Here is a 22,173-nt window from a genome sequence, read left to right as displayed (position 1 = left end):
TTAGGGTGTGTGGCCACAACAATGGGCGTGGCCAAACATTTTCACCACGCTACGTGCTGCAACTTTTTTGTCCCTCTTTTTTCAACATAAAAATTATTACCTTGCGGTTTAAAAAAACTATTAAAAAGTAATTAAGTTAAAAAATGAATTAATGGTTCCAGCACACACAGGGGCAAATTCACTAAGATTCGTAGTTGCGCCAGGATCCGCTTCGCTGCACTTCGCCAGGTGAATTTTTGCGCTCACGGGAAACGAAAGGTTGCGAAGTTGCACTAGCGTTAATTCGCCAGGCAAAGCGAAGTTACGCTAGCGATGCTTAATTTGCATACGGCGCCAAATTGAATTTACAATGGAAGTATACGTAGCAGCACTACAGAAGCCTGGGAAACCTTCAAAACATCAAATAAAAAACTTTTTTGATCCGTTCCTCTTGACTGTCACTGCCACAACAAGTTATTGGAATACTGTATGAATGCTAGCGCCCCCATCTGGTTGTGAGGGGATTTACATTAATTACTTATGACCCACCTATGATCTACAACAGCTTTAGTTATATTTCAATCCCTAGTATCTTCCATTGTATATTGAAAATATCAAATAACGTATATTATATAAAATGTTCTTTACGTTTTGCCCTCCAGTTTCTCCCGTGATGGGCCCAGGGCAAACGTTGTCTCTGTCCTGAGCTCAGCCTATAGTATACATAACATAGACAGAAAAAGCATTACCAGGAAAACATAAGTCGAAGCCTGTAGTCCCTTACGGAAGGAAACAGAAAGGCATTTTATTTAGATTTCATCTCCCGGAACACTAGTGTTGCAATGTAGCGTCTGTGCATCTGTGACACAGTTTTATTTAGAGCCAATTAAAGGAGAACTAAACCCTAAAAATGCCATATTTTATATAATCAACTTATTGCACCAGCCTACAGTTTGAGCTTGTCAATAGCAGCAATGATCCAGGACTTCAAACTTGTCACAGGGGGTCACCATCTTGGAAAGTGTCTGTGACACTCACATGCTCAGTGGGCTCTGATTGGCTATTGAGAAGCTCAGCTTAGGGGTCGTCACTAATTATCCAGCAGAAAATGAGCTTCCCAGGCTGTAATATAAGCTGATGCTACAGGTTTGCTGATTATTAAATTCTGATGCTAATTGCACTGGTTTCTGTGCTGCCATGTAGTAATTATGTGTATTAATTACTAATCAGCCTTATATTGTGACATTTCTATTCTATGTGTACTGTATATTGTGAGTGGGTCCCTAAGCTCAGTAAGTGACAGCAGCACAGAGCATGTGCAGTGAATCAGCAGAAAAGAAGATGAGGAGCTACTGGGGCATCTTTGGAGACACAGATCTTTACTGATAAAGGGCTGTGGTTGTCTTGGGCTGGTGTTCTTTAAGCAACCTGTATTTTTTAGGAGTGTTGGAGGAACCCACACATACACGTGGAGCAGAGGTGGCCCAAGACGGCCGGGAACCCTATGCAATATGGCCAGCAAACTCGCCCCTCCCATGAACGTATGCTGACAAGTGGAGGTGGGTGCATGAGAGCCTGGACTAGGCAGTAGGCAGAAGAGATACTCGCTCAGCTCTACCCCTGATGGAGGGCACAAACAATCTCCTTGCAGATACTGCTCCAGCTGCCCTAGGACCCATTATTAACCCACTGCTCCACCCATTTAATTTCAACCACTGATCTGGTCTATTCTTCTTCTCTGCCACTAGGCCACTGCAGATTACACTTTCCAGCCTTGTAGAAAATGGGGTTAAAGTGTGACTATTAAATGATGATACGGAATCAGCTAATTTAATTTCAGCCTCATCTGTTTCAGAGAGAGAGAGAGAGAGAGAGAGGCAGAGCTTTTGCTCATTAGTAAAATCAACCCAAACCTTAAAAAAAAAAGGTAATTTACTCGCTCCGGCCTCCAATTTATCCGAACTAAGAGTTCCTCTTCATCCGGTTTGTTTTATCTGGGGTCGAGAAGTATCAGATTATTCCTCCTTGTTCTTCTCACTTGTCTCCGTTGCTCGTGCATCAAGGGTTTCTTGTAAATACATAACGAATGTGCAAAGCGAACTGTATCACTCTGCGCAGCATCAATGAGGAGCCATAATTAACAATGACAGATAAAGCCATTTCTCCGTCGGCAATTGAATTAGAAAGAGTTGACATAGCGCAGGGACGTGGTACATATATTTCTCTGGAACAGACACGTAGGCTTTTACTTCTGTCTTAAAGCAGCAATCAGGGAGCTGCAGGGAAAATGTGACAAAACAGAAAAGAGGCCTGAACTGAGGGGGGAAACTGTGTATATCAGGGATGTCCATCTTATGCTCCCCTGGGTATTGTATAACTGCAACACACAGCTTCATTCCCAACTGGCTTAGGCAATTTGTTGGGTGCTTTATTGTTGCAGCTATAACTATTGCACCACATGCCTGATGAATACACTGAAACATGTTATACAGGGAACTCTGAGTATCACTCATGTATTATAAGGGATAATGTACCCCCTACTGTAAATGATAAGGATATTAGAAGTCACTGAGGGGTTCTGTGACCATATAAAGGCACAAGGCTGCAGGCTGAGTTATACAGGGAACTCTGAGTATCACTCATGTATTATAAGGGATAATGTACCCCCTACTGTAAATGATAAGGATATTAGAAGTCACTAAGGGGTTGTTCTGTGACCATATAAAGGCACAAGTCTGCAGGCAGAGTTATACAGGGAACTCTGAGTATCACTCATGTATTATAAGGGATAATGTACCCCCTACTGTAAATGATAAGGATATTAGAAGTCACTGAGGGGTTGTTCTGTGACCATATAAAGGCACAAGGCTGCAGGCTGAGTTATACAGGGAACTCTGAGTATCACTCATGTATTATAAGGGATAATGTACCCCCTACTGTAAATTATAAGGATATTAGAAGTCACTGAGGGGTTGTTCTGTGACCATATAAAGACACAAGGCTGTAGGCTGAGTTATATAGGGAACTCTGAGTATCACTCATATATTATAAGGGATAATGTACCCCCTACTGTAAATGATAAGGATATTAGAAATCACTGAGGGGTTGTTCTGTGACCATATAAAGGCATAAGGCTACAGGCTGAGTTATACAGGGAACTCTGAGTATCACTCATGTATTATAAGGGGTAATGTACCCCCCTACTGTAAATGATAAGGATATTAGAAGTCACTGAGGGGTTGTTCTGTGACCATATAAAGGCACAAGGCTGGCAGGCTGAGTTTATACAGGGAACTCTGGAGTATCACTCATGTATTATAAGGGATAATGTACCCCCTACTGTAAATGATAAGGATATTAGAAGTCACTGAGGGGTTGTTCTGTGACCATATAAAGGCACAAGGCTGCAGGCTGAGTTATACAGGGAACTCTGAGTATCACTCATGTATTATAAGGGATAATGTACCCCCTACTGTAAATGATAAGGATATTAGAAGTCACTGAGGGGTTGTTCTGTGACCATATAAAGCCAAGGCTGCAGGCTGAGTTATACAGGGAACTCTGAGTATCACTCATGTATTATAAGGGATAATGTACCCCCTACTGTAATGATAAGGATATTAGAAGTCACTGAGGGGTTGTTCTGTGACCATATAAAGGCACAAGGCTGCAGGCTGAGTTATACAGGGAACTCTGAGTATCACTCATGTATTATAAGGGATAATGTACCCCCTACTGTAAATGATAAGGATATTAGAAGTCACTGAGGGGTTGTTCTGTGACCATATAAAGACACAAGGCTACAGGCTGAGTTATACAGGGAACTCTGAGTATCACTCATGTATTATAAGGGATAATGTACAGCTTCCATTCGGATGCACTTCAGGACAAGAAGTGTTTTGATCACCACCAGAAAATGTTGTGATTACCATTTTTATACCTTATTTATTTATTTTATTAGATCACAGCCCCAGGCTCATGGCTAAAAGCTGCTGTAACCCTCCATATTGATCTAATTACTGGACTTGCACTGGCTCAGCCAACTGGATTACAAGGTGCAGGTTAGTAAAAAAGAATGGATTTGAGAAACTATTTGGGTAGAAAGGTTATTGACTAAAAGCAAATGAAGGCCCTTTGTTCTTTATACATAAAATGATCCCTATAAAATACAAGATGGATAGTTATTCCCAAAATGACAGCCTTACATATGTTGCACTAAGGAGAACCGTGTTTATTTCCATGGCTCAGTGGGGCCCCAGGCTGTCAGATAGTACTATACCAACTGTCAGTCATGGGCCAGGGTGGGCTATCAAAGCAAAAGCAATCAGGCCACAAGCCAAGTAGCCAACAAGGGCTTTCTGTGAAAATCATTGAGACTGGTCATACATCAGTTTTATTATTCTTGGAACTCTGCATCCATGGCCTTGGCTTTGTTTTACATTTGCTAGAGAAACAGATCTTATTTGGCTCTGGACTTTGTGACTATAGTTTGTATAAGTCGGCTAGTAGCAGCCACACAACCCAGCAGCAGCTGCGGCACAAAATCTCTGGGATTATCAGACAAAATAGTTCCAGTAACAGAATGTCTGGCCCGAGATGGAATGTCACAAAACATCAGAACGAAGCAGCCACAGTGTTCCTGATATGAGACATTCAGCTCCTCAAGTCTGATGAACAGCCAGAAGCCTGTGCCATGTAATAGCCCAACTGCAACTGGATACAGAGACCAGTGTGTAATATAAATTAATATATCATCTAGTTATCTATTATCTACAGTATCTGTTTTCTATTAATTGATCTATCTATCTATCTACTGTATCTATCTAATCTATCATCTATCTATTTATCTATCTATCATATATCTATCTATCTATCTATCTATCTATCTATCTATTATCTATCTATCTATCTATCTATCTATCTATCTATCTATCTATCTATCTATCATCTATCTATCTATCTATCTATCTATCTATCTATCTATCTATCTATCTATTTATCTATCTATCTATTTATCTATCTATCTATCTATCTATCTATCTATCTACCTATCTATCTATCTATGATCTATAATATATAGAGCATTCTCTCATCTATCTCTCACTATTTCTATCTATCTCATCTCTCTCTCTCATATCTATCTATCCTCTATTATCTATTGAGCATCTCTCTCTCTCTCTCTCTCTGTCTCTCTCTCTCTCTCTCTCTCTCTCTCTCTCTCTCTCTCTCTCTCTCTCTCTCTCTCTATCTCTCTCTCTCTGTATTTCTCTCTCTCTATCAATCATCTATCTATCTATCACTCTCTCTCTATCATCTAGTTATCTATTAATTTATCTATCTATCTATCTATCTATCTATCTATCTATCTATCTATCTATCTATCTATGATCTATTATATATTGAGAATTCTCTCATCTTTCTATCTCTCACTATTTCTCTCTCTCTTTCTCTCTCTCTCTCTCTCTCTCTGTATCTCTCTCTGTCTCTCTATCTCTCTCTCTATCATCTAGTTATCTATCATCTATCTGTTATCTATTAATTGATTTATCTATCTATCTATCTATCTATCTATCTATCTGTCTGTCTGTCTGTCTGTCTGTCTGTCTGTCTGTCTGTCTGTCTATCATCTCTCTCTCTCTCTCTCTCTCTCTCTCTCTCTCTCTCTTAATCATCTATCTATCTATCTATCTATCCTCTATTATCTATTGAGCATCTCTCTCTCTCTCTCTCTCTCTATTAATCATCTATCCATCTATCTATCTACTGTATGTATCTCATATCTTTCTCTCTCACACAATTTATACAGTATCTCATCTCTCTCACTATGTCTATCTATCTCATCTCTCTTTCTCTCTATACAGAGACAGAAAAGAAACAAAAAGAAGTTAATGTATTACAAAACGTCTCAGAACATCAAAGGCAATAGTGCAGCAGTGCCTGTTTTATACAGACACATAATTAAAAGCAAATGTTAAGCAATCAAGAGAGCCTTACATTATAAGTGCAATGGCACCGCATGCTGAGAACACAACTAATAAGAGTATGAAAATAAGATATGACAGAGGGACATGTAAGGACATCTATAGACGCTGAACTACAGGTGCACACAACAATTTACAGATTTTGACAATAATACAACGTTATAAAAGCTGTATAATGGCCTCTGTATGGATGAGATTAGAAACACTACAATTGTTAAATGGAGCCAGACTCTATCTATATAGAATGGTAGGGTAACCAAACATTTGTGGGTTCTGCATCTGACAGTGTCATCCTCAGTATCACTCAGTATTTGCTGTGAATGGACTCTCTAGACCAATCATACGTGTATATATATATATATATATATATATATATATATATATATATATATAACTGTAGTATGTTATAGAATAGCTAATTCTAAGCATCTTGTCAATTGGCCTTCATTTTTTCTTTTATATAATTTTTTAAATATTTTCCTTCTTCTTCTGATTCTTTCCAGCATCCTTATGAAGGTCACCGACTCCATTTAAAAACAAATGCTCTGTAAGGCTACAAATGCATTGTTATTGCTACTTTTTATGACTCATCTTTATGCTCGGAACCATCCCCTATTCATATTCCAGTCCTTTCAATGACCCAAATCAATGCATGGTTGCTAGGATCATTTGGACCCTAGCAACCAGTTTGTTGAAATTACAAACTGGAGAGCTGCTGATAAAAAAGCTAAATAAAAAAAACACAAAAATAAGCAGCACTCTAATAACAAAAATTTTATTTTATTTTAACAAAAAAATATAATTTTATAATTTTAATAAAAAAATGCCCTGTTGCTACTTAAAAACCATACAAAGAACTTAGCAAACATACAAGTGGGTGCCTAACATATTGGACCTATTGAGCTTCAGAAAGTGCTAGAGCTTATTAAACCACTCAGGAGTCTTAAAACAGTTAATATTTCCAGAACTTTATTCTATAGAAAATATAAAAACCTATATTTTACAGTCAGGAGTAGCTCTAAGCCCCAAAGGCTGGGTAGTTTGGCAGTGAAGTAAAACACCCTACACTATATTCCTATAAAAAAATTACAAATATTTTGATTTATATACAAAAAACATAATTTCTAGCACATCATATATATAGTGAATGTGGCCGGCGTTCCAGAAATAGAAAGCCATATTTCACCGTACTGCGAGCCACGCAACCTTGGGGACTTTGGGAAAGAGGAAGGAAAAAAAAACACTCCATTTATCAGATAAAATTAGAGACTTCCCCAGCCCTTGATTACATTATTTTTGGTTCCAAAAATGTCACTTCTGTCCAAACTCTGCCTGAAAAATTACAACCGAAGAGGGCTAATATAAACTGCTGCTGGAGAGACTGGTGGAAAACAAGGCCAAGTGCATGGATGTTCCTGGTTGGATGATTAAACACATAAAAAGTCATAATCGCCATTGACTAAACACAGAAGGCTATCTCTCAATTTGCCCCTTAGAAGACTTTGGGGGTTATTTATCAAAGTCCGAATGTATCTCAATATTTATATTGAAAAAGTCTGACCAACTCCGAATTGCCGATTGGACATTATTTATCATAGAAAATGCTTGCTAAAATCAGTTCGGACAAAAAATCCAAAAAAAAGACAGATTTTCCTGCCAAAAAGTCCGATTTTTTCGTCAATATCTGACTTTTACCACCAAAATGAAAAAAAATTGGATTTTAGTCCGAAACTCAGCACAGACCATGATATTATAATGGGACCTTTGACATTGACTTCTACAGGACTCCGACAGCTTGGTGATGGTGGTTTTTCAGATTCCGACTTTTTTATGCCCCGGGGTATAATAAATTCCAAATATTTTTTTTTGGTCAAATACATTTTTTGTTATTTTTGTATTCAGAGTTTGTTAAATAACCCCCTTAAGGTATGAAGATCCATATTATGGAAAGATCCATTATCCAGAAACCCCCAGGCCCAGGCATTTTGGATAAACGGTCCCATACATATACTTGATTTGGGTACCATACCCTGACCTTTCAACTGATTTATAGGGGTGGTTGACCTTTAAATTAAATTGTCTTATTCCTAGCAACTTTGTGATTGGTGTTCCTAATTTATTTATTATATTTTTTAATTATCTGTCTTTCTTTTCTGCCCCTGTCTAGCTTTCAGACAAAAAAGCTCAGGCCACAAATTTCTTGTTATTGTTACTTATTATTGCTTATCTTCCTATTCAGTCCTTCGCCTATTCATGTTCCAGGGTAAATGAAGCCCTAGCAACCAGATACGTGCGGCAATACCAAAATGGAGAGAGCTGCTGAACAAAAAGCGAAATAACTGAAAAACCACAAAAAGTAATAACTGAAGACTAACTGCAAATTGTCTCACAATATATCAGTCTCTATATTTTGCCACAAATGAATTTAAATGTGAATGACCCCTTTAACGGAAATTATTAACAAGCGAAGGTCTCGTTTACTGTATTGCTGATACTGTACTGTAGGTCCTAATTTCAACTAGATGTGGGTAATGACGGGGTGTTTGAGTCCAGTGGGAGAGGTTGAAGCTCACTGCTCTACGGCACATGAATTGTTCCTCACGGAGTCTGTTATTAACTCTGACTTATGTCCCAGCAGCTGATTTTAGTTCTTATGGGAATGAAAGCAATAGGCAGGCCTCTGTATCAGCAGGCGTCATCCAAGCATTACCCTCGCTCTACACAGCCGCAGAGAGAGGGGGAATATCCTTGGCCCGTTTGTACCTGTGTCACTGATAGGAGCAGATATCCTCGGAGTTCAAACAGCCCGGTTATATGAAAGAGAAGTCAGACATTAGAACAGAGCGACGGGGAACAAAGAGACTTCTCAGCTCGACTCAGAGACTTTACAGATTAGCTTTATAATTTAATTCTACTTCAAAACCTTCCTCCGCCTGATTAAAACGACATCAAGGCGAACCCCCGGGTACAGCCAATTTTGTGTTTGATGCCTTTGGTTTCCGGTGGAGGTGGCAGTGACCTTACCAGCGCACAAAGGGTTAAAGGGCCGCCCAATAGTCTGAAAGGGGACTTTGTTACTTTGTTACATCAAAAGGTAATAAAAATGATCGGCACAAACGCATGAATGACTTGACATTGATCCTCTATTGATAGCGGGATTTATTTGTTTGATTCTAAGGGAGACTCCCAGTTTGCACATTTCTACAGGGAGTTTGTCGGCGGCAGATATTCCAGCTATGAGCAACGCCTTCACTGATTCAGTTATAGGGCGTGACCCACAGAATGATCAATAAGTGGCTGTGAGATGGAACATGCAGGTTATATGGGACATTTTAGTGTGGAAAGGGCCTTTCAGATGCAAACCACAGGCTTTTTTTTTACCCATTTTCCCCCAAAACTGCAAGGTAATTGAGGCCAGTGCAATCATGTCCAAAAGTGCAGGAGCAAGTTGCATTGCATGAATATACATTGTGCCTATGTTGGAGCAGCCGTGCATGCAGGTGTTTAAGAAGCAATGTATGTTAAAAAGTCCTGTAGGGTACAGTGCCAAAATGGACATGCGTTAATGCTACTCACAAAGGTGCTTGTGCCCGTACTTGTCCATAAATTTAAGATTTAGCCAAACACATTATCCTTGGCAAAAGCTAAATCCACTCTAAAGAAGGGATGCACAGAATCCAGGATTCAGTTCAGGATTTGCTCAGGATTCTGTCTTTTTTAGCAGGATTCGGATTCGGGCAAATCATTCTGACCGGCCGAGCCAAATCCTAATTTTCATATGCAAATTAGGGGCAGGGAGGGGAATCGCGTGACTTTTTGTCGCAAAACAAGGAAGTAAAAAATGTTTTCCGAGTCCGCTCGGGGTTGGCATCCAATTTGGGCGTGCCGGCGTCCAATTTGGCATGCTGCGTTAATTGTTCGATGGCCCAGTTCAGGACTGTCCACGGCCCGATTTTGAATATGAATACAGGTATAGGATCCGGAAAGCTCCAATTCACTGACCCATGGACTCCATTTTATCCAAATAATCCAAATTCTTAAAAGTTATATCCATTTTCTCTGTAATAATAAAACAGTACTGTCAAGGCCGCCGGGAGCACGAAGAGACGCGTCTGCTCCCAGGGGCGAAGAATCCAAAATGGCGGCGCCCAGTCGCCCCCCGTGGCGCTGCAATGCAGACGCATGCGCAAACACGCCGGCGCAAGCACGCTGGCGTAAGGACACCAGTGACGTCACTAAGGCGCCAAATTCAACTATAAAAGGGCACCCAGGACACCAGAATTGCGCCCAAGAATAGGTTCTGCTACCCTGAACCTGGGTTCCTGTTTTCCTGTATCCTGATTCCTGCTCCTGCCTTGCTTTTGACCCTCTGCCTGGACTCTTGTTATTTGATCCTGTTCTGCCTACCACTGAACTCTTGCCTGGACTTTGACCTTCCGCCTTGCTTAACCCTTTGGATACCGTGACCTTGCACCCTCAAGAGGGCTTCCTCCTTGATCCAGACTACCTCCCTGGAGGGAGCTCCCGGCTCCCTGACAAGTACAGGGGACCTGTTATGTAGAATGCTCGGGACCTGGGGGCTTCTGGATAACAGATCTTTCTGTAATTTGGATCTTCATACCTTAAGTCCAATAGAAATTCATGTAAACATTAAATAACCCCAATAGGCTGCTTTTGCCTCCAATAAGGATTAATTATATCTTAGTTGGGATCAAGTACAAGGTACAGGTATGGGATCCATTATCCGGAAACCCGTTCTGAATTAAGGAATGGCTGTCTCACATAGACTCTATTTTATGTACAGAGAAAAAGGAAATCACTTTTTCAAATTTGGATTATTTGAATAAAATAGAGTCTATGGGAGATGGCCATTCTGTAATTCGGAGCATTCTGGATAACAGGTTTCTGGATAATGGATGCCTTACCTGTAATTGGTACTTGATCCTAATTAAGATATAATTAATCCTTATTGGAGGCAAAACCAGCCTATTGGATTTAAATTACCGATGAATTGATTTTCTAGTAGACTTAAGGTATGAAGATCCAAATTACGGAAAAAACCCTTATCCAGAAAACCCTAAAACCCATACTTGTATAGGGAACCCTTCAAATAATATGTGACCCATGCAACAATATTCTAATTCTTATACTGTTACTCTCATAAATAACAAGTTTATACTCAACGTTAACTCAAAAACCAGGAAAATAATGTTTTGCTCTGTAAGAACTGAAAATGTCTGGTTTGTCCAAAACTGGTCCCTACTCTTGGTTAAAGATAAAATGAATCCTTATTACTATTATCCATACATTTTGGATTTAAATTTTTGGAATGAATTCTGCAAAAAAAAAGTAGTTTAAGGTGAATAATAATATTTGCTTTCTTATCAATGGAGAAGCTGCTGTAGTTGGTGTCACCCGATGGCCGCCTTCACCTCTTCTCTTGGTTAATTGCCTCTTTTAATCCTTAGGTTTTTAGCTGATCAATGAAAGCAGTCTGGCTTTAGAAGTCATCAATGGATCTTTTTAGAGAAGACACAAGCATTCTATTGTTTACCAATGCCGTCACTGAGGGGATTTAGACAAACAGTCTGTCACAGTCGGAGTGATAAAAATGTATTATTTAAGAGTCCACACAACACACTGGAGCTGTGATTGAAGGGTGGTTGTTTCTATGTAGAACAGACAAGCAACACAATGCTGGGGTAGGAGCAGGAGTTTGTTCCAAGAGTCAGGGGGTTTCAGTGAGAGCCCGAGCAAGGTGGTTGGTTACCTATATATTAACTTTTAGCATGTTATAGAATGACAAATTATAAGAAACATTTCTGTTGGTCTTCATTTTCAAATGGGGGGGGTCACTGACCCCATCTAAAAAACAAATGCTCTGTAAGGCTACAAATGTATTGTTATTGCTACTTTTTATTACTCCTCTTTCTATTCAGACTCTCCTATTCATTTTCCAGTCTCTTATTCAAATCAGTACATGGTTGCTAGGGGAATTTGGACCCTACAAACTGTATAGTTGAATTGCAAACCGGAGAGCTGTTGAATAAAAAATTTCAATAACTCAAAAGCCACAAATGATAAAAAATTAAAACCAATTGAAAATCGTCTCAGAATATCACTCTCTACATCAGGGATCCCCAACCTTTTGAGCAACATTCCGTAAAAGGAGTTGGGGAGCAACACATGCATGAAAAATGTTCCTGGGGTGCCAAATAAGGGCTGTGAATGGCCATTTAGTAGCTCTGAGTCTGCATGGTATTTGCTGCCATACTGATTTCTCTTGTTTATGTGAAAATCAAATAAAATATTTTAAACATTTAGTAGCCCCTGTATGGACTGTCAACATACATTGGCTCTGTTGGGCATTGCACCTGGTTTTGATACAACTAAAACTTGCCTCCAAGCCTGGAATTCAAAAATAAGCACCTGCTTTGAGGCCACTGGGAGCAACATCCAAGGGGTTGGTAAATAACATGTTACTCATGAGTTACTGGTTGGGGATCACTGCTCTACATCATACTAAAAGTTAAATCAATGGTAAACAATGTATTTAAGGATAAAAAGTCAGATGAGAGATAGATGTTATGTAAAAATGCACTAGGTGCAGTTTTGGCACCAACTAGTAGGTTAGTAGAAGAACCTTGGGTGAGTAATTTAAGTGTGTAGACTTCAGCTTATTATACATGGCGAGATCTGCTCAGTCATGAGCTGGGCAAAAGTGGGCTGATACCATGATTTAGCCCAATGATGTGACCGTACTGAGGACCTATGGAGACTTGTTGGGAGAGAACTACGTCAACGAGCCAATGTGGCCCTTGTATGACTGGATTATTTTATATAGATATTGGTTGGACAGAGGTTTGAATGGACCAATACACGCTCAATAAGCTGCTGAGTATGGTGGAACCGAGTCACCAGATTTTATTATCCTGTGTATGGCCACCTTTAGAGTAGACGTGTGTGCTCCTGGAAGTCCATTATGGAGATGCCCAGAAGGACAGTTGTTGGAAGTGTAAGGGTTGTAACCAAAGGAACCACTGTGTATATTTTTGTAGGTATAGGATCTGTTATCCGGAAACCCATTATCCAGAAAGCTCAATTATGGAATCTCCCATAGACTCCATTACAATAAAATAATCCACTTTTTTAAAAATGATTTCCTTTTTCTCTGTAATAAGAAAACAGTAGCTTGTACTTGATCCCAACTAAGATATAATTAATCCTTATTGGAGGCAAAACCAGCCTATTGGGGTTATTTAATATTTACATGATTTTCTAGAAGACTTAAAGGAGAAGAAAAGGCTTGGTGCACATGGGGGTGGCAAATGTTAGGCACCCCCAAGTGATTGTATTGACTTACCTGAAACCCCGGGCCGGTGCTCCTATCAGCAGAAAACTGCACCGACCCGGGGTTATACCAGTGAGCGATCCTCTTCTTGCTTCCGGCACTCTGTATAACAGGTCTAATACCTGTATGACCAAATATTAAACTATTTATTGATTATTTAAAGGACCACTGGCATTGAGTGACTGAGCACATCCTCCATCCTTCCAGACTTAGTGAAGGCTCATCCTTAAACGTTAAACGGGAGTGTAGGCCGTGTTTTGACCAAAGTGACAATAATGTTACACACCCAACTGCACCTAAGTGAGTGCCCAGTGGTTTAAGTACCAGACATTTAACAGAAAATTCTAATAAAAAGACTTGCGGAAGCTCATTTTTCTTTCTGTGAGCAGCTGCCAGTGAATGGGGGACAGGGGAGTTGCAGAGCGGAGTCCAGGTTAGTATTTTGTTACTTTCTAAGCAAACCATTCAAAACTCTTAAAATCTTATTGCAAAACTGGGTATTGTTAAATCCAGCCTGCACTTTGTTATACAGCCCCAGCACATATGGTCCCTCTTTGCTCCTGTCTTCCAAGATTCATAATAGTCCACAAACGCAGACTTCATGTTGAGGGATGAAAAATAACTGGAGCTGGAAAGTCTGAACATCTATTACTCAGTATTTCTAGTATCCAACTTCGAGCAACTCCAAAATCCCTGAATGGACCTTATTTATGAAGAAAAAAGACAGAAAAAATAGGGTCCGGCAAAACTCCGAAGACTTTGGAACTTTCCCCAAAAACTCCTGCTCCTAAACCCCTAAATCATCGGATATTGGTACGGACATCAACCCAGACACTGGGACCTTCCCCATTGACTTATACAGGACCTCGATAGCTTTTAGATGCCGGGGTTTCGGATTAGGAGTTTTTAGACCATCGGACTTTAATAAATCTCAAATAATTAGTAGTTTTTTGCTCTGAAAACTACAAATTGTTCGAGGTTCAACTATTCGGAGCTTGATAAATAACCCCCAAGATGTTTCCAAGAAGGAAGAAGGGTTACTTCTGCTCTGGTGCATCCCAATATGGCACTGGAAAGGACTCTGGGTCCATTTTCAACTAACTTGGGTGGAAGATCCATTGCCTCTCTGACCCCCCCCCCCATCCCAGTTCTGACCCCTATAAATCACATTATCAAAATTGTTCATCAAGAATTACACCAGATCACTCAGAAGCAATCCTTTCTACAAGGGAGGAGGTTGAAATTGTATTTTGGGCAGGCTACCAGCATAAGGCTTTCCATTCAGGAACTTGAATATATAGGGATACCGGTATGGGACATGTTATCCAGAATTCTCTTGACTTAGAGTTTCTTGGATAATGGATCTTTTTGTAATTTAGATCTTCATACCTTAAGTCTGCTAGAAAATTATGTAAACATTAAATAAACCCAATAGGCTGGTTTTGCTTCCAATAAGGATTAATTATATCAGTTGGGATCAAGTACAAACTACTGTTTTATTATTACAGAGAAAAAGGGAATCATTTTTCAAAATTCGAATTATTTCAAATTATTTTTCTGGATAACAAATCCCATACCTGTAGTTAGTCTCTTTTTGGGGCTAAGCCTTGCTTTCAATTCATTATTCTGTGCCTATTAGCGGGTCAGGCAGGTTGGGGCTGGCTACTGTAAAAAACATTTCCCTCAAACTGTCGGCTTCTGGCCCTTCAATTTATAAACTTACGCCTGCCCTTTTGTGACAGGGCAGGCGCGAGTCTATAAATAGAGGGGACGGAGCAGCCGGGTTGGGAGGGTGCGGGCAGGGCAAGGAAAATTCGAACCGCACATAACAAGTCCCTATACCTTTACTCTGGTGATTTTATAGTACCGTAATATAGTACTGATTAAGCAAACATCAGTTATTGTATTGATTATGAAATTCAAACATACGCAGATACAGTGATGTTTTGTAAAGTGGATACAGGGAAACAGTTGCACCGTCAAGTTTTTACTCTCTATGGCAAAAAACACATTGGGCAGTGGAATAACTGACACTTTACAGAATATAGAGAAGCAATATTTCAGCTCAGAAAAGAATCCAGCAATATAATATCACGAGGGGTGGGGGTGTTTCTGATGGCACAATGCAGCCATATGGAAAGCAAGGAAAGCCGTCTAAGGTAAATAATGTATAAAAATAAACAGAAAAGGGTGTATGTCAGTTCTGCGCCCAATCACAACCTTTCCTTATCGTATTTTTTTTAGATGTCATATAAATGCAATTCAGGGTGCTCCAGGTTATCTTCTGTTTGTATCACCCTTGCCCTTTCATGAATGACTCTATAAATCTTAATAAGATATCATTATGGACAGTTACAAGCAGGAGGTCATATGCAGTTCTTTCCTTGGAGAGACACGGGATGTATTCCTATCACCAGCGAGCCACACTCCATTCTTCCAGCAAAGAGCCCACACACGTCTGACAGTCTGAGGTGACAGTGGTGGTAATCCCGTGACCTCTCATATCATTAGCAGACCAAGGCCAGCCCTGAGATAAGGGAAATATTAACCACTATGGTGGTTTCTATGACAGGATTATATGTAGATAATTATCTCTACATTACAAGTACCTGTTTGTTTTAAAGTGAACATCTATAGGGAGCTCCAATAAAGGGGCTATTTTAAAAGATAATAATTATTTTTTTCCTTTAATAACAAAGAGATAAAGAATAATATCTAGTCAAAACATTGGGCAGACACGGTGACCATAAGCTACTTATGTACAGTTTAGCTTGTCCCCTGTATCAAATCCCCCATGCCATGTGGTGAAGACAACTGGTGCCTGATTCTCTGATACACAATCATGCAAACATCTCAAAGTGGCTTAGGACAAATCCACCATTCAATCACATTTTTAGAAGACATGATATGTAAGCCATTTACCAAAGGCTGAGGGACCCATTGGCCATTTACTAAGAGCTAGATGGCCCCAGTCAGGGTTGCCATTAGGAATTACAGGGCTCTATACTACTTAGTTACCATTATTAGCTCATTGGTCTCCATGCCAGCCTCTCCCAACAAGAATAGGGGCCCAAGGATAAAAAATGCCCAGGCCATACCCACTATGACCACCCACAATCCATCCAAATGCCTGCTGCAATTCCTGCCCCCTCTGTAACCAGCTAACTGCACTTATACATCTGTTGAGTCTTTCTCTTCCTCTGCTATGAGGAACCTCACTGCCATACCCACTGTATCCCTGATGGAGGCCCTGGCCCTAGCTCAGACCCTTTAAAGCAGTATGGTACAGAGAAGTTTTCACCAGATATGCCTGGGATGACCAAGAACCCATCATGAAGCTAAGCTGAAGACCCCCCAGAGTGTCATTAAATGGGTCAGTAGTTGCAGTATACAGTAAGTGATATCCCTGCCATCAGAATAAGTTGTATGGTACAAGAAGACATCTGGGGAGTGTACCAAGTGATGACAGGCCACACACCAATATTTAGATGCTTCTCTGGTGGCTGGACATTGCCAGAGGCCAGTTTAACAAGACAGGGTGAACATCAGTACAATAAGGTTTAGAAGGCTTTTGTCCCAAGGCCGAATCACACAGAAGCCAGTATGACCTTTCCCTCTCCACGCCATGAGTGTATTCCCGTAATAACCTATACATTGTTAAATAAAATATATGTATTGGCTACGCTCAGAAAGCCAGGGTCATGTTTTCATTTATAGATCCAATGATAAAGCTCAGACAATGGTTCCTAACATAGATAAAGAAGATAAAATATGACTCAAGCCTTTTCTTTTGCCAGAATAAGATCTCATTTACAGAGCGGCTGCATCCTTGGGGATTACGGCTGAAATATACAAAATAAAGGCAGGACATGGCTCATTTCCCTCAGTGTTTGCCTGATTTTAGGAGGTTTGTAAACTTCCTTCCTCAGAGTATTAACGTTTTGCAAAGCATTGTCGTTTTGCGGAGCTGGGGGAGCGCGGGACCTTGGAGAGGAACATCCTGTTTATATCAGGCGTGATACAGCTTAACATTGAAACCATACACATGTAGAACTTCTACTAACACTGAGTTAGTATGGTATAAATTAATATGAACACTTAGGGTTAGCACATGTCTTACATGGCTTCAGAATTACATTAGGAAGCAAATATGAAGTTTATAAAATGCCCCAAAACAATGGGAAGGAGTTGCACAACAGCTGGCGCGGCCTTAAAAGCCTATGGCATACACAGCAATTCCGGATGTTTTTCTCCTGCCGCCGCTGTCAAAATGCCCAAAACAATCACCCACGCTGATGGCAATGGGAACCAGGTGACAAAACCAACACAGTGCTGTGTTTGCATGTGCTGTGTTAGTCCTTTCAAATGATTAAAGATACCACATGTCTAAAAAGTGCAAAGAGCTACATTTTATAATCCCGCACAGAATCTGGATTTGGTGCATCACTTATAACACGAAAGAATCTTGTGTAACTTTTAAATCAGTCTCTAGATAAATGTAGCATGGTGACCGTTTTGTTAACACTGACACCTGCAAAGCACCCTGGTCAGAACTGAACCCAGGACTGCAGACCAGTAGTCTTGGGTTCAATTCTGACCAGGGTACGTTGTATGTTCTCTCCTTGTTTATGTTGGTTTCATCAAACGTTAGCACATGTAGGATTAATATATTCTTATGTAACTAAAATAATTACATAATTCCCACTAAGGCTGAGAATATATACTTGAGCATTCGCTTTATAGTGCTGCATAAAAAGTTACTGCTGCATTAATGCAGTAATACTTCATTAAGGATAAAAATGATTGCAAATCTTTCCTAAAAATTATTACCCCATAATTTTGCATAGGGATTCATTACACTATCCTGTTTATAGCAGCACTATATGAGTAGCAGTCTCTTTACCAAACAGTCTTGCAATTACCTGCTTGGTTTTCAAGTTCCCAGTGACACCATGCTCATGGCATTAAGTTAAAGAAAAGAGAAATTAGGTACTATAAATCCTACAGCAGCCTTATGCTGTATTTGCATGCTTCTCAATATGAGAAGCTGCAGATTGTGTTGGAGAGTTACCCTATTTATTGAGATGTTGCACTGTTATATGCCAGGTTGGACTGTAGCCAGGCTTCATTGTCTAAGGAAGGGTGGCCTCTTTCCATTCTTAAATGCTTCAATGCACCCATCGGCACCCTAATGAATAGGACAAATCCCTAGGTTCAGGGCTGTAACTAGGGGTAGGCAGCAAAGGCACGTGTCTAAAACATAGTTCTGGGTGGTGCAACTAGGGGCAAACCAAGTAGCATTGCCTTGGGCACCCATACAACTTGTCCTGGGTCTAAATAATTGGGTATGAACATTGAGAGTTGGGCAGAAAATAATTCATTTTCAATCATCCTGCAGAACTCCCTTATGCAACCCACCCCCTGAACCCTAAACACTGCAAAGCAGCATAAAATATGTCTTGAAAGTTGGGTACTGGACAAAGAATGATTGGGAAGTCAATGAATGGAGGTGGACATGCCATGCAAGTACCAAGCAAACTTTTTCAGAAGGTCTCTCAGAAGAACTGTGACCTTGATAGTTCTGGACAGAGTTGAAAGAGTTAATGGCATGTTGAAGGCAAACATTGAGGTTGTATCCTAGAGGCAGAGATGGATCTCCATGGATACCCTAATACCACTCAAACATCTATAGCGTCCTCCTCTCACCAAACATTCATTTTGCATTGAGCTCCAAACAGGCCAGCCATTGACATCATTTTAAGAACAGGGAGGGGGCACAGAGAGAGAGAAAGACTGAGCATCACAACAGAAGACTTGCATGAAGCCCCCCCCCCTCACTTACTTTTTTTCCTGCTAATTCAAATGTTGAACGTAGAAAGAATTTTTCCATTCACCGCCAAACACAGGCATGTGTGTTTCAAGAATTTAAAGAAACAAATCACAAAAAGGGAATTCATTTGCTAAGCCACGGAACAAAGTGCCTTTAGATGCCATATATATGCATTCCCTAATCTTAATGTAGACGTTCTTGGCAAGGTTGATAGAGAAAGGGCAATAAAAATGAGATATAGGGATTTTAGGAAGCTGTTTGACATTTCCCCCCTCAGGATAAACTCATAAAGCTATCAAGCTATCAGTGCTACGTACTCAGCTGAGATCTGTTGTGAGTAGCAAAAACACAGCTATAAATGTCCCCCGGACTATGAAAGGAACCTCTATTCTTTCTTCTATTCATTCTTCTATCTAATCTATTTGTTTTCAGAAAATCTAAAAATGGGGCTAAAGATGCTGGAAATTGCAGTTCAAAAGTGCTGGAGATGTAGCTACTGGTGAACCAACATATTCCATAGAGAATATCATCATCATCAGAATATCATCAGGAGTCGGTGTTCTTGACACACACCCCAAGAACAAGAACATACAAGCCCCTTTCAGATGAAGTCATTGGGGCAAATGCACAAAAGGACAAATTTTCACCAGCGAATGATCCACCACCCTTCGCGCCACACCAGATGCAAATTCGCTACCACTACGCTAATTCACTAAAAAGCAAACTTGCGTCTCTGTAGCCGAATGCTGGCGAAGTTTTCAGCAAGAACATTTCTTCGCTAACGTTAATTTCTGCCAAGCGAAACTTCGCTAATACTCTTACGCTTAGGTCAATTTAAATAGGATGGGTACATATAGGTCATATACTGTAGAAGTCTTTATTAGAGATGTTGGTGCAAATGCTTGAAGTGGCCACTTATTATTACAAATGTCCAAGGAAGCAAAATAAAGACAAAAGAGATCCTCTAATGCCCTAGACATGAGCCCACCCTAAAACAAATGTGGCATGCCCCTCAAATTGTTTGGGGAAAAAATGGTAACGCAAAAATCTTTAATAGTTAGGACTTTTGAAGGCAAACAGTCTCTGTGTATCGCCGTTCAGCGCTGGCCCAATCACCCCTCAGGAATCGCTACACAATTTCTTTAGAGAAACGCCTTTTATTCGGCTCAATAAGTGATAACATAGGCAGTGGGTAAGTGGTACAAACTAACGCGTTTCGTGCCCTTCCTATTGGCACTTCATCTGAAAAATTTGCGCTTTAGTGAATTTGCAGAGTAACGATCGTTCGACTGAGCGAAAATTCGCCTGGCGATAGGGTGCGAAACTGTGCTAGCGATGGCCTCTTTCACTAGGGAATTGTTCTCTACGCTTGTTAGTAAATTGGCGATGTCTCTGCGGATGGGATTTCTGGCAAATTTTCGCTAGCGACGGCCACTTCGCTCTTTAGTAAATCTACCCCATTGTTGGGATTGAACCCTTCCCCCCCCCAACACCTCTGCCCTAAACCCCCACCTGCCATGGACATACCTGGCACATGGACCTGGAGTGGTAGGAACCAGAGGGATTCATCCCAGGGTTCTGGTGGACCAGTCTGACGCTAGGTAGGTGCACGTGGTAGGCAGGTTAATAGTGGTAAATTTGACCAGTGAAGGAGCACCCATGCACTTGTTCCTCTGGGCTTTAGGTGCAGGTAATAAAGCACAGCGGGTCGGGGGGCCTATAACCCGCTGAAATATGCATTGGAACACCCAGGAGCTACGGTTTACAATATGGCCACATTTGCATCTACCATTCCCTGCCTCTAGAATCAGATGCAATAACCCGGGCAAAAAAAGTTGCATTGTGGGTAACAAGCATTGGAGATGCCCATCAGCACATGGCAAACAGGATAGGCTGGCTTCTTGGGTTTCATAAAAGAACTTAAAGTCGTTATTTATTCCCCTTGCACAATGATAACAGAAAAAATAATCACTCCCCCTCGTAACCCCTGTGAGACTTGAAACCTAATTCAACAGCCAGTCCTTTATGGTTCATTACAGATACATAAAAAGAACCAATTGATCTTATGTGGAATCAGCGTCAGGCTTATCATAAACCTGTTTAAAATGATGATTCTTCATTGAAATTCTCTGCAGAAAAAAAGGGAAGCCTTTATTGGGAATTATCCTGGAGCCGAGCTCTCCCCGACAAACGCCCCGGCGCTGGTTTCAATAACATGTCGGACCTGGGAAGCGCTGCTTAATTTCTGCATGTGACACGTTTTTATTGGGCTGATACAGAGATGATGAAGTGTTGTTATTGGATATTAGCTCTTCCCACCATATAGAATGAGATATGGCATCTCTAACATGGCCTTGAGAATCATATATATATATATATATATATATATATATATATATATATATATATATATATATATATATATATATATATATATATATATATATATATATATATATATATAGCAGTGGGGGGGGATTTACACCTCCATCTCTATAACTGTGAGTTATAATAGTAATAACCGCTCCTATTGATTGCTTGCTCTGCAGTCCACACGCACGTGCCCAATACATTTATAATATAGTATCATTGCTGCCACAACATGGGTATTTAATGGGGAGGTCACCTTGGAATGAACTCTCAGCGTGGTCTACGGTGACCAATTGCAGAAACGTTTAAAAATGTAAAATTACATTCTCTCTCTCCAGTTTACAATTTTTAAAATTTTTGCCAGGGTTGGGAACCCTCCAAAAAAGTGATTCTTCTTGAGGATTCTTTTATTGTCTAAACTTTCATGTGATTTTTCAGACATGTATGTTGGGCGGTCGGTCGCAATTCATTCCTATATAAGATGGATATTGCATATTGGTAGGGAATTCTGGATTTGGTTCAAGATTCGGCCAAATCTGAGCAGGATTCAGCTGAATCTAAGAGCCTAGCCGAACCGAATCCCTTATAATCATGTGACTTTAGGTTATGTGGAATGTTATTTACTAATGCCAACTTTCTTTTCCCTTGTGATCCCTAATTTG

At 40.3% G+C, this 22,173-nt stretch overlaps 1 protein-coding gene across 13 annotated transcripts in view; it reads right to left on the bottom strand.

Annotated features, from left to right (window-relative positions):
• tcf4.L (transcription factor 4 L homeolog) overlaps positions 1 to 22,173 on the bottom strand; it is a 278,465-nt gene that overhangs the window by 207,541 nt on the left and 48,751 nt on the right. The gene's annotated exons all lie outside the window — the stretch shown is intronic.

The sequence above is a fragment of the Xenopus laevis genome, chromosome 1L (genome assembly GCF_017654675.1).
Source record: "Xenopus laevis strain J_2021 chromosome 1L, Xenopus_laevis_v10.1, whole genome shotgun sequence".
Classification (NCBI taxonomy): Eukaryota; Metazoa; Chordata; class Amphibia; order Anura; family Pipidae; genus Xenopus; species Xenopus laevis.
Note: the sequence above shows the minus strand (reverse complement) of the source record. Positions and strands in the feature narration are given on the sequence as shown.